The sequence below is a fragment of the Rosa chinensis genome, chromosome 1, assembly GCF_002994745.2.
Source record: "Rosa chinensis cultivar Old Blush chromosome 1, RchiOBHm-V2, whole genome shotgun sequence".
Lineage (NCBI taxonomy): Eukaryota > Viridiplantae > Streptophyta > Magnoliopsida > Rosales > Rosaceae > Rosa > Rosa chinensis.
Window position 1 is genome coordinate 5,349,249 of NC_037088.1, and position 10,932 is coordinate 5,360,180.

Consider the following 10,932-nt stretch of genomic DNA (forward strand, 5'->3'; position numbering starts at 1 on the left):
TCATGAAGACATACACCATGAATGCATGCAAAATGGATCAAATGAAGTGAGAGTATCAATACTTAGAGCATCCACCAACGGTGCTTCTAAGTGATTCAAATTGAGTTATGTCTAAAGGCCTTGTAACCGAATTAGCCAATTTCTGATCAGTAGGAACAAAAGCACGCTCAAGCATATTATCAAGATTATCCATAGGAGTAGAAAAATGATTATTTGAACCTTTTTTAATCCAGATCTGCTTCTGCCTCGTTTTTGTTTCCAGATCCACTGGGATTGAAGCTAGCTTTGCAATCCTGGCGATCAGATTCAGACCCTCTTTCAACTCAGCTTGCAACGAGGCAGGTGAGTTAATTCTCATCGTTTTCCTCTGATTTTGAGTAACCCTACGTAGCATATTGCACCTAGGACGTATGTGTCCTAATTTTCCAAAATAATGACAAGTAGGAACAAAGTTTTTGGAGTTGTGAATATACCTGGGCTGACAAAGTTTGTCAGGACTTACCGAGGAGCTTTTCTGAAGTGTTTGGTGAGCCACACGTGGTTCTGAATTTTCAAGCAACTTGGAACCAGACCCATTTTCACAAGAACTTTGTGACTGACTTAAAGAACTCTCACTTCCCTTACTTTTTACAAAAGCCACTGGTTTGCAGGATTCACCATTATATCCTAATCCTTCTTTATAGCCATGAGCTTTGCCAATTCCCATCATCTTAGAGACTTTTTCAGATCCAATGGAGAATTTGTTAAAGCTTTCCTTGACCCTCAATAATTCTTCCTGCAATTTCTCATTCTCAAGGGTTAGAGACACATTTAAGGAAGATTGAGCCTTAATTTCAACCTGCAAAACTTTGATTTTGTTAGTAATCTCATCATGCTCCTTGTCCCAATTTTGAGACTTGACCTTACCCTGCAAAACATTTATCTTAGCAACAAGGTCAGTACGCTCATCTTCCCATTCTTTCAAGGATAATTCAAATCTTTTCTCAATCTTCTCTTTCTCACCCATTAAGAATTCAATTTCCTCTTCAAGTTTATTATTTTTCTTAAGAACAATTCTTGAGGCATTATACAATTGCTTGCATTTTACATTTGTTTCTTCATCAAAAGTGTCATCTTCTAAATCAGAATTATCAGAAACATCAATATTAAGAGAGGAAGTAAGAGCAAGATTTACCTCTTCACCATCTGACTGAGAGCCTTCATCACTATCACTCCAAGTAGATTTTAGAGCCTTGTTTCCACGCAAATTATACCTTTTATTGCCACAATCGGCAGCAAGGTGACCAATTCCACCACACTCAAAGCATTTAGGTTTGTTAGGCAAAATTTTCGAAGAGTTTCCAAAGGATTTTTTATTTTTCAGAAAATTTTTGAACTCTTTTGTCAACAACGATAAATCCACATAATCATCAACAACATCTTTCTTTTTAACAGAAGAGAAAGCAATATTTTTTACCTTTTTCTCGGGCTTGATCCTCATCTCAAATGTTTTGAGATTACCTATAAGTTCGTCAAGAGAATAGGTGTCCAGGTCTTGAGTCTCCTCTATTGCAATTTGCTTGGCTTGAAATTTTGAAGGAAGAGCTCTGAGAAATTTCTTGACTATTCGATGCTCCTCAAATGGATCATCAAGGCTACAGCATTGGTTTGTCACATTGAGAAGTCGAGCATGAAAATCATCAATTGATTCATCTTCCCCCATGGTCATGTTCTCAAATTCCAATACAAGTTTTTGAAGCTTCTGACCTCTAACCTTCTTGTTTCCCTCATAAGTAACCTGAAGTAGATCCCAAGCTTGTTTGGCTGTGTCACAGTGGCTAATTCTCATCCTCTCTTTCTTGGACAAAGCTGTGAGTAGTGAATTCCTTGCCTTAAAGTCACAAGTTCTATCACGAACTTCTTCTTCTGTCCATTCCTTCCTAGGTTTGAGAACCCTTGCAGAGGACCCTTCTACTTTCTTTGATTCTTCGGCCTTGGTTGGGTGTTCCCATCCATTCTCAACTATATTCCACATGTTTTCATCTTGAGAGTAGAGAAAAGCCCTCATCATAATCTTCCATTGTGAATAGTCTTCACCATCAAACAAAGGCGGGCAATTTATAGAACTAGAGGCTCTGTTATATTCACGTTCCATCCTTGACCACGGATCAACTAAAAAAGCTTTAGAACCTGCTTTGATGCCAAGTGAAAATACAAGGACAGAATATGATTTTCTGGAAAACGAGGATTGCAGTGTATGGATCAATCCCTACTGGGCAGATATCAGAAACAATGAACCAAACTCCAGACTTTTGGTTACGCAGTGAAAATCTCAAAATATGAGATTAAAAAACACTGCGGGGCTCTTACTCATGAGAACCCAAAATAAAGATCATCATATTGAAAAGGATATGTTCTTTTACAAACTTTGAATAACACTAGCTCGGCTATAAGATTCACACAAAATCCAATACAAAGTTTGTCTTCGTTCTTGAACTCCTTCACTTGAACGATCTTCAAATCTTGTTCTTCTTTCTTCACAGTCTCCCTACTGATCTTGAGAGAGTATTATGCATATGAAACTATGATCACAAACACTTATACATGGACCAAGTGTTTTGACTCTTTGTGAAGACACAAACTCAAACAAACATGCAAGACTCTATCAAAATTCTTGCCTCTGTAGATGTGTCTACAGACCGTGTATATTTCTCCTCATATAATAGACCAGCGGCAACTACTCAAAGATGATGCAAAGATTCTACCCTAATTCCCAATTAATTTGGAAAGAAACTTCCCATATATGAACTCCAACAAATCTTAAGGGAAATCAATTAGGAATAGACAAGTCCTAAAAACCCTAGGGCATCAACACCACGATTTTAACACTCAGAAAAATCTTTTAAAGACATAAATACATAAAACCTAAAACCTACTTTCCAAAATCGGACTCCACATAAAACTGACAGCTGACTTGGGGATTGCAACACACGTTGCATATGCAGATGCAATTACCTGTGACTCTCCAAGATCAGTAAAGGGCTTTGTCATAGTTTTGTATGGGAATGCCAATACGATATGTACAAGAATTGTACCTACACAATTTGAGCCTATATGTAGTGTTAGCCTTTTAATTTCTTCACCACCACAAATGTCTACCTTTATAAAACTGTAACACTTTTTCTACCCTTTCTAAGCCAAGTGGTAAGCAATGTGAGGCCTATTATTAGTTTGGTGCTTGTAAATGGGTTTGAGGATATTACAAAAGAATAAGTGTGAGGTGGGGTAGAATATTTGTGTGCATGAAAGAAAAGGGTGACCCTAGCAACATGTTCAAAATATCAAAAGAATTACTCAAGTCAATATGGACTAGGGTCACAAAAAGAAAAAGATAAAAAAAAAACAGAAAAAGTGTTGTGCAAAAATAGTGTGTGAAAAAAAAAAAAGTGTGGGTTGTACAAAAAGGGGAATAATAGTTTTTTGTAATCCTTTAGTTTTTGGGTTTGTGGAAAAGAAAAGAAGGTTTGACAAAGCACTTAGAGCCAAAAGAAAAAGGAACTCAACAAGAGAATTGCTTATTAGGAGGCTTAGAATTTGTAATCACATTTCCCTTCATTTCTTTAACCCACCGCCTTAAGCCCCATTCCAACCCAAATAAAAGACCTTGTGATCCAAGAGAACTCATGCAATGATCATGTGGAGAAAAGATGGAAGAGCAAGCATATGGAAAGCATGTCAATTGAATTGTTTTTTAGTGCAAATACTAACCATTAAACACTTGAGTGAAAATGAGTGATATCCATGTGAGTTTGATGGTTAAACAAATGCAGCTCAAGTTAATCCCATGTGAATCATTTATGGTGGCACACATGGCATATGCATTCAATATATTATGTTGATCATGACTTTCCAAATCCAATTATTAACTTTGCATTTCAAAATTTTGGTTTCTAAACTTGCTCAATTGAAAGTCATTCCACTAAGTCATGGTTTTCTAAGGAAAATGGTTAGATTCATCAAGGATGCAAGTGTGCCTTTTAGTTTATTTGTGCATGTTTAGTTTATGTTTTTGCTTGAGGACAAGCAAAGTGTAAGTGTGAGGTATTTTGTTAGGTCCATAATTACCTAGTAATTATTCCCCTAATCTTGCACTTTTGCTTAACCTTTGTGTTTATTTATATATATATATTTTTTTTTCCTTATCATGCTAGGAAATGATGGAGAAGCTTGGAAATGCATAAAAAGTCAATCTTAGCACATTTTCCTACTTCGGCTAGGAGAAACCAAGCTAGTCAAGGAAGGAGGAGCGGCAGACTGACCAAATGAACTCCAAATGAGTTGCAAATTTCCAAATCCATTCTAGACATCCTAAGGATCATTTTTTATGAAGAGTGTAAGAGCTATTTCGGAGTGGAAGGCCTTCAAAAGATCGGTCCAATTTTCTGCATTAGAAGACGAAAACTTCAAAACCGGACTTGTACGGATTCCAGCAGCATTTCAGGCCAAACCACGGTGAACTAAGCTCTAAAATTTTACCCGGATGATCTACACTCATGGAGGAACATTCCTAACTCTCGGTGGAGATTCAATTAAAGGAAGAAAGGAGAAGAAAGTGCGCAAACGGACAAAAAATGGGTCAACATCGGATTCCGCCCAAGTTGGCCGGCCAAGACCATGTGTGGAGGAGAAGGAAGAGCTGATTAGGGTTAGAGACTTTAGGTCTAGGTTATTTTGAAATTCAAAATTTGAAAGATGACAAGTGGTCTCATTCTTACACCTTACACATTTGTCTCCCATTTATTACCTTGTTCCCCTACACAATAACCCTTCTACCCTTACGTTTCCCCTTCCACCAAAATATCTATGGGCTTTCTAGGTCATTTCCATGTGGAGTTAAAGACTAAATCCACATTTTGTGCTTACACATTTGTCAACCACATCTTGCCCTTCATTTCCTTTGATCTCCACCCTCCATTCATCACTTTTGGCCTATAAAAACACCCTCCCCTCACTTTGGACGTTTTTTTCATGTATTCCTTCATCCATTTCATCTTCTTCCTCTCTCCATTTCCTCTCCATTTTCCATAATTCTTCATGTTTTAGGTAGTTTAGTTTAGCTTTTGTGTAGAGAAAAGTGTAAAGTGTCTTGGGTTTTTACCAAAAACTGAAGATCCTTTACATCTTTGATCAATCACACCTTAGTTTCATCATTTCAAGCATTTGTTCTTCAAGTTTCTAAGAGCTTTGTGGATTTGTATGACAATTTGGGTTTGAGAAAACCGTAATTTCCATACTTTGAAACATCTCACTAGTTTTGCATCAAGGGGAGCTAGTTTTGTAACCAGCCACTTTCTCTACTCTTCCTCTCTTTCGCTTGATGTTATTATGTTTATGGGTTTGATTTATGTAACTATGGGTTGAGAGTAGAATCAATTTGGGGCTAGGCCTTAGCCCTAGCCAAACTCATGTATAAAATAGTATGATGCCATGTTTTTGATGAATATGCATATTTTGAATCCTTTATCTACTTTACTTTAATGCTTTCTTACATGTGTTTTTGGATTTGTCACCTAGAAGCATGTTGTAGGAATTAATGAAATCGGAAACTTAAGCTTGACAATAGTTTGTAACCGAGAAACATGTGTAGCTAATAGGGTGGTGGTCTAGCTTATTCTTACGGGAAGAACTAGATTGCTTGGGTCCTTACCTTAAAATTAATGCTTGGTGCCATGAATTTAAGAGTCGAGAGGCCTTAGGCTTTACGACATCAAAGCCCTTTTATGTTTTAGCGAATGTAAATAGGACTAAGGTTGTGTGATCTAGCTTTGCTCTAGCGACATGGTTAGGTTGCATGATTAGTTGGTATCTAGGTTTCTCTAGTGAAAACCGAAGGTGAATTTATCAAAGCATGTTGTTATTAGAAAATGGATTACATTATATGCATGAGGGAGGCTAGGTGCAAAAACCTATGCTCCTATTTATCTCATTGATCAAGTCTCTATTTTATTTTGTTTTTATTAGCTTAGTTTATTTTTGTGCAACTTATTTTACTTTATAGAAATTAAAATTAACAAAGTCGATTCACCACTTTACCATTGTAAATATCATTATTGATAGTTTTGGCTTCCAAAGGGCCGAGACTATTAATTTGTAAAAAGATAGACTCAGATGTGTTTTGTAGGTTTTATTTTCGCGGTAATCTAGTTAGGGTAGAATTACTCAATCCCTTGGGTACGATACTCTTAGTTTTCCCCTTTACTAAAACTTGACCTCCTATACTTGGGAGTAGGGAACATCATCCATAAATTTACATAGTTTTCATACTCATGATGCACCCAACAATGGTTCTTGTTCTAAAGGCAATGCTACATTTATATTCTCATCTGACACAATTTCCTCAAAATCTGAGGTTAAATCCTCAAAGTTTGTATTGTGAACTTTTTCACTTAGAAACTTTACTTGATGAGTTTCAAAAATCCTAGGTGAATGATGAGCATAATATAGCTTATAGCCTTTAGATTTATCTGGATAACCTATAAAGTAGCAACTAACAGTGTTGGGATCAAGTTTATTCAAGCTTGGATTATAAATCCTAGCTTCTGCATGGCATCCCCATACATGGCAGTGATGAAAACTAGGTTTCCTGCCACACCAAAGTTCAAAAGCAGTCTTTTCTATAGCTTTGCTAGGTGTCCTGTTGCAAATATAATTTGCAGTTTTTAAAGCCTCACCCCACAGAAATTTTGGCAAGCCAGTTGTACACATCATACATCTAACCATGTTCAAAAGTGTCCTATTCTTTCTCTCTGCTACACCATTATGTTGTGGATTATAGGGTGTTGTGTATTGAGCTTTTATTCCACTGTCTTGCAAACACAAGGCAAATGGACCCTTTTGTTGGCCGGATTCAGTGTACTTGCCGTAGAACTCACCACCTCTATATGATCTCACTGTTTTGATTTTATTTTCTAGTTGATTTTCTACCTCAGACTTAAATATTTGAAAGGCTTTCAATGCTTGTGCCTTTTCTGAAAGTAGATAAACATAGCTGTATCTAGAAAAATCATCAATGAATGTGATAAAATACACATTCCCACATATAGTTTGATGCCTAAATGGACCACATATATCAGCGTGTATGAGTTCCAGTAAATTCTGGCTTCTATATGCAGTCTTCTTTCTTGTATTGGTTATTTTTCCCTTAAAGCATTCCACACAGTCTGTTAGATCAGAAAAATCTAGTTCATTTAGGATTTTGCTTTTCACCAAAATTTTCAATCTCTCTTTTGAAACATGGCCGTGTCTTCTATGCCACAAAAATGCAGACTTTTCATTTAGTTTGGTTCTTTTAACACCTGTTAAGGTGCTAGTACTTTTTGTGTTATCTTCAACAAGTAAAATTTCCTGTTGAGCCATTAAACAATTTTACTGTAAATAGTCATTCATAATAACACCAGAACCAATTTGAACAGAATTTTTAGAAATAAGAATTCCATTACTATAAATAACAAGTCTATAACTAGATTTGACTAAAAGAGAAACTGAAACCAAATTCCTTCTCATGGAAGGTACATAAAAAACATTGTCCAAAACTAACAATTTTCCTAATCCTAGATCAAGCTTTAAGGTACCAATAGCCTTGACTACCACTCTCATGCCATTGCCCGCACACAGGTTCACTTCATCACTTTTTGGGATTCTCCTCCTTATGAATGCCTACAAAGAATTAGTAATATGAATAGGTGAGCTTGAATCTATCCACCAAGATTGTGATTCAACATTTATAAGATTAATTTCTAAAGAAAAAAATATATTAGAAAAAATCTTACCCTTTTCAGCTAACCAATTTTTGTAGCCAGTGCAGTCCTTTTTCATGTGTCCTACTCTTTTGCAAAAGTAGCACTTGAACCTAAATGGCTTATTTTCCTTAGCCACTGCAACTGTTGAACTTTTAGTTATGGCTTTGGTAGGCTTTAGCTTGTTCTGGGGCTTTTTCTTCTTAGGCTTCTCTATGAGATTTATGGTTGTAGCAGGTTCCTTTTCTTCCTTGATCCTAGCTTCCTCATCCACACAGATGGATATAAGTTCATCTAGAGTCCAGTTTCCCTTTTGAGAATTGTAACTGGTTCTAAGATGACTTAAACTATTAGGTAAGGAATGCAGTGCATAGTGCACTACCTGCTCATCCCTAACCCCCATTAAGAGCTCCCTGAGTCTGCCATTTATATTGATCATCTTCATAATATGCTCTCTAACTCCCCCTGAACCCATGTACTTCAAATCATGAAACTCCTTAGTTAGTCTAGCTGCTTCTGCTTTTTCACTTTCCTTAAATTTAGCAGCTATAAGTTCCAAAAAATCTTATGCTAGCTCAGGCTCTTCTATGCTTCCCCTGACAGTCTTAGACATAGAGGTACGGATGAGGTTCTTAGCCATTCTATTGGATCTATGCCACTTCTTGTAAAGATCAGCTTCTTTCTTGGTGCTCATTTCGTTTATCTTTGCAGGCTTATCCTCAGTAAAGCAATAATCTATATTTTCATGCATTCCCATGTAATTCTCTACATAGTCTAGCCAAGCTCTATAGTTGGTTCCAGTCGCCAATCGGCCGCTGCCCTTTAAACACCTTCAAGCGCTTCACTCATCCCATCATTGCTTCTTCTCTCAGCTCCCCATCTTCCCAGGAATCAAAATCATCATCAGCTCCAAGTCAAACTGTAGTTTCCTCCACCGACACTTCGGCAAATGCTTATCCTGCTTCCTTCAGAGTCCAGACCCCCCGAGCCGAGCTTCAACTACGCCCTTGCCTGTAAAACCATATAAACATGCACGCAAACACAAGCACATCAACTCGATAACAATCACAAAAGAATCAAGGCTTACCTTCAGCAATTACTGGCATGGATTCCATCTTCTGTAGCTGCAAAACTCGATTACTGAATATGGCCTTCTGTTACTTACCAACTTGCTTCTCAATGGACAGAATTTATGCAATTAACGTGGTAGCAACATGGACCAATTCATCCATATATATAGGAGACTTAAACCTCAAGAAGCTTCCCATTAAAGCAGTCCATATCGGTTTAGGTTTCCTAGTTAGATTCTTAATGTAACACATCATTGTAGTCTTCCTTGCAGACTAAGAATTGGATTACTATACTTAATGAATTGATACACTATTTCATTAAGTTACTAGTATTGATTTTCAGTTTGTATCCATGTTAAACTAGGATTGATATTAAGCTAATCATCATATACATTATGATAATTTGTGACAAGTCCACATTTGATTCCAACATTGCCAACGGAAGTCCGTTTGCTCGGTTTGCCAAGTCTGCTGAGTCTTCCATTGAAAGAGTACATGAGTTTCACCATTTCACTATGTTTGCTTCGTTATGTGTTGTGAATGGTTTGCAGTTTTGTTACTTGTATTCAGTTATTTGCAGTGGATGTCTTGGGATTAGTGATCTAAGTTTGGCAACTGTATGCGGATTATCTGTTTGATAGATAAGACTGCTGCTGGGTATTAAGAAGAATAAGAAATAGTGATAGTGAAGCAACTCAACCTATAGGATTTGATTGAGAAACCTCAGGGGGGGTGAAGTCAATTCCTCTGTAGACATCACCGGATCAAAGTACTTGAGATTCCCCTGGTTTCAGAAAGCTGTTTAGGTCTCACAAAAGTGACAGATATATTTTGCAATGAAAGAAGACATGAAACTTTGAAATACATTAAATAAAGATTTCGAGAAGATGCGCATGATCTTACAGCTACTTTTTGCTTACTTTAGAGTCATGTAAAGATAATGCTATCAGAAAATGTTCTGTTTCAAACAGTTAAGAAGCAGATTCTGGATTCTTTTACCTTCTGGTTTTCCTGTTTTGTGGGTATCAATGTCAAATACAATTAGGATTTTATTGCTTTTGGGCTTAGATATTGTTTCTTAACATATGACAATATGTTCTGACTTCTGAGCATTTCTTACATGCCTATTGTGGAGCAGACAATATTTGACTTCCGATTTTTGGCGCTACTGGCTGTTGGAGGTTCATTGGATGGTTCACTATTGTGCTTTCTCAATGTAATTTCTCTTTTCCGTATGTTCTCTATTCTTACTTGAGGAGAAAAAAAAATGCCTTGAGATCTTCAACTCTGAACATATCAATGTAAGATATGATTACACTATTAACTATAGTTTCTGCTCTTGTTCATACTCATATTACATTCAACTTTGCAGGGTTGTGTTTAATGGGGTAGTTGTGTCAAAGGGAATCACACTGGACAAATGGTTCTGCGACTAGTTGAAGCAATTGGTAAACTTTCAGAATTTTCTTTGTATATTGTATCTCCAATATGCTTAGCCATTATCCACTTTCTTTTAGTACGTAATATAGAATTATTATGTAACATACTAAATTGCCCACTTCATTCTTTCTTGACATGGTAAAACTCATTGTCTGCAACCTTTACCTCTTTGATGCAGATATTTATCTTGCTGGAACTGTCATGTTAATATTTGGTATGGGATTATATGGATTATTTATCAGTAATGTGCCTAACGACGTGCCTTCCAGCGCTGATTGCTCTGTGAAGGGATCTTCTTTGTTTGGAATGTTTGCTTTGAAGGTGATCTTTATTCCCTTCCCTGCAAGTATAATTGGCAAATGTTTCTCAGACCTTCGCAGCTATTAACAGATGCTAACGGAATATATTGTTCTCCATTGACATTGCCATCCGGCGACCTCTAAATGGAGAACTTCTGATTGAAATACTTGCAATAAGAACTCATAAAAGTTGTCTAGTAGCATATAATTTCTAGACTATAATATCAGGTACACTAAATCTTGCTCTGTGTCATATGAAGAGGCACAAAGTGAGACAATTATTATAATTAGATCATGTAGGATATGGACTCAAAATCAATGAGTATGTTTCCATGGCACTTGCATGGT